Source organism: Triturus cristatus, chromosome 3_1 (genome assembly GCF_964204655.1).
Source record: "Triturus cristatus chromosome 3_1, aTriCri1.1, whole genome shotgun sequence".
Lineage (NCBI taxonomy): Eukaryota > Metazoa > Chordata > Amphibia > Caudata > Salamandridae > Triturus > Triturus cristatus.
The window spans coordinates 1106561399-1106566992 of record NC_140583.1 but is presented as its reverse complement, the minus strand read 5'-3'; positions in this window follow the sequence as shown (position 1 = coordinate 1106566992).

Sequence of the window (5594 nt, the reverse complement as noted above, 5' to 3'; positions counted from 1 at the left end):
AGGTTTGAGAAAGAAAAACAGACAATATGCATGGACACAACAAAAGTAAAACACAATCTTGTAAGACGACCATGATCCATTATCAAAGAAATCAAAGTATGAAGTGAGAGAAAGCAAATGCATGCATGCTGAGGAGGATAACTTGATGGTTAATGAGATAATGAGTTGTACTATAACTACTATGACCCAATGAGACAGTACAGTCAGGGACGAAATTGAAATTTGCCTTGCCTGTCTGACGCCCTCAGAGCTCAGACCGAACCCAATTACCTGCTCTACCGGGCTTACTTTCATTTTTCAAGCTAGCTAAGGAAACTAAAAAAAAGTTGGATCAATTAACAAACAAACCACAACACACAGTCGTAATGATTAAAGAGAAAAAAGCAAGCAAATAAATGTAAAGACGAATGATGATACTAAAGTTACTGTATTATCCTGGTCCAAATGAGGAGTTGCATCATTCTCGTCATTCTTCTTGGTCCTCCCTTCCATGGACACTCCGCACATCAATCTTGGGTATCACTGCCTGCCTGATGCGTATTGGTAAGGTACGTGTGAGTCGTTTCTCCCACTGTAGCACAGGGTAAAGGGCCGGCCGGCCTGTAAGTGTAGATGGAAAAACAAACGGGGTATTGAAAAATTACAGCCTTTACAACAATAAACTCAATTACAGTGGAGTGCAAGACAACACTCTGGAGAGAACACTTTCAGACTGAGGCAGCTTGGATAGGCTACATAGTGTGTCTACTCTACAGCAAGCATTAAGGTACAACAACAACGGGACAGGATTCAGGAGCCAGCACAGCCACAGAACAGGAGAACCGCGGCACAGGCCAGGCACCCTACCCCTTACTTACATTTTGACCGAGCCAGAGAAATGTCAAATGCACTGCAGCAACCTAGAATTTTCCCAATGAAGTGACTAAATCAATGCGCCACTGTCCGTCATACCATTACACTTTACTCCAGTCCACACCACTACACGGACATCTAGCCTAGGTCTGCTGTGGTTCTTGTTCAAACTTTTTACCTTTTATGTCAGCCCATGAAACGCCGTTATTCCATAAATTTTCTCCAATCCAACTGACTGTGTGCAAAGATAGTATGCTCAGCATCCTCAATGATGGTGACCGTGTGGTACGTATTCTCCAACACCAACTCAGTCTGTAGTGACTGATTAAGTTTATAATATATTCCATATTACCAAATTGCAACGGATATTGGCCGGCACCTGCAGTGGTAGGAGTACAATGTGGTCATTATTAAACAACAAGGAAACATTAACTGTCACCACACCTGAGTCACTTGTACTTTGTCGATAAACTAGTATAGTTCTACTTCATGGCATGCACAATTCTTCGTAGTCAGCCAGCATCCAATGCAATGCATGCCACCATCATTCACAATAATCACTCATTACCTGTCTTGGTGTTCTCTTTGGCTGTCTGATCTGATGCCTGCCTAGCCTTCTGCCAGTCAGTGATGAGTTTCTTTCGGATTGGAAACAAAATGGAATATAGGTGGAGTCACGTTTCACTTCTTATGGAGGGACTGTTAGAGGCAACATGTATTGTACTATTCTCCATCTCCATCCAATGTCTGACTTGCTTGAAATGTACTTAGGGAGAGTAAGGAACATGGAGCAGGACCCTGAGGAGTGGAGTGGACAGTTATGCACAGACGTGCAACTCCAATAGGGAAATAAAAAAAGGAGACTGTTGATGGCTTTGTTGTGAATGTAGATTTTGAACCAGAAAAACAGATACACACAGTCACACACAAATAAAGGAAGGGAGAACAATTTGAAAGCCTAGTTGTCAGGGAAGAGGAGCTCGTCCTCAAACTCTGGTGGTTCGGACAGCAGTACGTCTAACAATCCACTACTTATGTCATCAAAGTCACTCTCCTCTTCCTCCTGTGATTCACGTATTTTGTACTCCGGTGGTATAAAGTGTTGATTCATTTTGATCATGGTTAACCTCTCAACACTTTTGGGCGAGAGACTGGTCCTTTTGACAGTAACAATGGCACCAGCAGCACTGAAAACACGCTCTGAAGAGACACTTGCAACAGGGCAAGCCACATACTTTATCGCCAGCCTGCTGAGCACTGGCCATTGGCTTCTTTTCCCATACCAATACACCAATGGGCTTTGCTCCATGTAGACCTCTGTTGTGTCATCTAGATAGACCTGAACCATCCGCTCAATGTTCAGGGGTGCTCCGATTTCCTGGGCCTCTTTTGCCTTTGCATCAGTCATTGATGTGCAATACCCTTTCCGTAGAAACCAATCACCTGCCGTTTTTGTAAATGTGCCTGATGATCCTGTTGGTGCTGTTGATGTTATTGCTGCTGGCAGTGTTGACTGCTGGGAGGCAAACGCACTGCTCTTGGCTTCTGAAGTAGAACTTCGTTCTGGGTGCCCTGCAGTACTTTTTCTGCCCTGGAGGGGCGGGCCTTTAATGAAGATCCTTTCGTTTTCAAACTCAGTGGCTTCCTCAGCTATCAAAGTTTTGTACTGGGCAACATTCACTTCTGAAAAAGGAATGACTTCATTACTGCGCAGCAATAATTTGTAACGTGGATCCAAAATTGAGGCAGTAATGTAATGTGGATCTGACAGAATGTTATTTTGAATCCTTGTATTGTGAGATAAGCGAGCGGATAAGGTGTCTGCCAAAGAATGTGCTTCTACTTTGTCATCCACATCTGCGTACATTTCTGCCACCTCCTTCAGCTGTTGCTCTAGCATGTACAACAATGGGATAGCTTGGCCCATAGTACAGTCCTCCCGGCTCACTTCACGGGTGAAGACCTCAAAAGGAAGTAGCATCTCTGTCAGGCTTTTGACAAGGTCCCATTGGGTCATCTCAACTCTCATGCCTTTCAATGTAGGATCCCCTGACCTTTTCATGACATAAGCATTAAGTGGTATGTACTGCTCAAACAGACGCTCAAGCATGTAATACGTTGAGTTCCAACTTGTTGGCACCTCTTGGATGAGTGCTTTGACTGGCATTTTATGCTCACGTTGAATCACCCTCAGCTCCTTCCGGGCTTTAAAAGAATGGTTGAAATGTGTGCATATTCTTCTGCAGGTGGTCAGTAAGCTGCTGACTTTGCTTTCATTTTTCAGAAATTCTTGCACAACAATGTTAATGCAGTGTGCCAAACATGGCACCCTGAAATACCCACCATCTTTCATGGCCCGAACTACATTACTGCCATTGTCCGTGGCAACAAAACCAATGGTAACACCTCTTGGTCGCAGCCACTCAAACACCTTGCTGTTAAACTCATCCAAAATGTTAGCAGCAGTATGAGATTTCTCCATTGCAAACATGGCTACAGTTGCATGTTTGCGAGTGTCTTTAAAAATCTCAGCGGTGTCAACAACGCCGTCAGATATCTTATCTTTAACACCCGAAAAAGAGACCCAGTGTGCAGTGATGCACATGTAATCAGTGGCTTGGCAACTGGTCCACATGTCTGTTGTCAGGTGTATACTCTGAACAGCACTCTGTTTTAAGGCTTTTCCAAGCAATTCCAGCACGTCGTGATGTAGTGCTGGAACAGCAACTCTTGCAAAATAGTAGCGGCTGGGAACTTTCCATTTTGGGCAGATGGTGGTCACAAACTCAAGAAAACCCACCCCTTCAACAAAAGAAAAAGGGAGAAGGTCCAGTGCTAACATTTTTGCCAGCTTAGCATTGTACAAACGTGCTATTGGGTGATTGCGTTCGTACTGCCCCTCCGGCCTACTAAACATGCTAAGAATGGTAGGCTGCATGGTATTCCTTCCTGTGGTCGACGTCGCACTTTTTGGCCCAGCAGTACTCCTTGGTGTCTCAGGCTGGCTCTTACTCTTGTACCAATGAGATGTGGCTGAGGATGTGGGCGTTACCACTGCAGTGCTGGGGACAGGGCTACTTTGTGTACCACTAGCACAGAGAATGTCTCCCTCTTCTTCCTGTTCCACCGTGAGCGGACTTTCTACTCGTTTATGCCCAACAGCAATGGTTCCAGTTTTGATGAGCCTAAGGTGCTCCTCCCACTGGATTGCGTGGTGTTTTTTCAGATGGGTCATTTGGCCTCCGGTACCATAGTTTGTACCAAGCTTTCCACGGCTAACAGAGGAATGACAAACGGAGCATACAGCAATGTTCTCCTCCTTTGGGCTAACCGTAAAGTAGTCCCACACTGGGGAGCTTAACTTTTGTCTCCTGCTGGAGGTGCCACTCCCACTTCCAATGCCGGATGAACTGGAGGGTGTGTGTTGAATTTGACTCTGTGCAGGACCACTACCTACTTCTGCTGAGGTGGTGCTTGTTGTGCTGGATGTAGGACGCTGCCGGCCCTTTGCTAATGTAAATATGGAAGCTGGAGGTCGTGTTGGTGTTACCTGTGTTGGAGGTATGCGTGCTACATCCCTCGCATCCATTTTGGATAATGTAAAAATGTTGCTCTCCATCTCCTCAGGCCCGGGAGTGATGTTTGTGATGACTGGCTCATCATCATCATCATCATCATCAACCTGCTCTTCTACATCAACATCCAGAAGTGTAAGGCTTTCTGGAACCTTCCTTTTGCCATGCCTGCTCTTGTGATGTGTTTCCCTCTCAGACTCAGTTTGTGGCTTCCAAGTGACATCTAGATCATCAGAAGGGGGGCTTGGTGAAGAACTTGATGTACTAACCCTCCTTTTCCTTGCTGGGGATTTAAAAGCCAATGCAACTTCTAAAGGAGTGGCTTCCTCTTCTTCCTCTGCATGAGGCTCAATTTCCTGAACTGCCCCTACTTCAGGAGGAACAGCTACTATTGCGGGCGGTAGCTGCGGCTGTTGACCACTTATCTGCTGTGTTGATGATGTTCCCTCCTGCGTTGATTGTGTACTACTTTGAGATAGCGATAAGTTTAGTTCAGGCTCAGCATCACTGCTTTCTACCATAAGGCTGGCTACCTCTTCCACACTCATCTGCTTGGGCATGGGTTGGTGGGTTGGGCCCACTGATGTGGAGGTGCTGCCCCCAGCTTGCCCCCCCCGACACTGCTGCTGCAGGCCTCATTTTTGGTGAACCAAAAAAGGTTTTGGGAGGCACACCAGACTTAAGTGACACTTCCTTCTTCTTCTGTTCCTTCTTCTCCATGGCTACTTTCTTGGTACCGGAGGACCTGCTACCTGCTTTCTTTGGGGGCATCTTCAACAGATGTCAAAACAGCACTCAGTTGCACAAGTTGCAGAGATGCCTGGTCAGGTCACTGACACGTCACGTTGTGTACACTACAGCAGCAGGACGTCGGTCTGGCACCACAACAGTGGATGATGATGACACACCTCTGTCTTTTGTGCACCTAAAAGCAAAAAAGCCAGAAGAACATCAGTCAAAAGATCCATAATATAATATATAACTTATTAGTGTCTCGTGGGTGGTCATCACAATTATTAAATTTCATGAAGTCAGTGAACAACATCAACAGTATAGCCAGCCATTAAGAGACTGACAAGGCCAGGGATCCTGTTGTATTTGTACTGTGTAGTGTACACTTAGGAAGAAGAATAGCAAGGAAAAAAAAACCGCCGTGATGATTGCTGA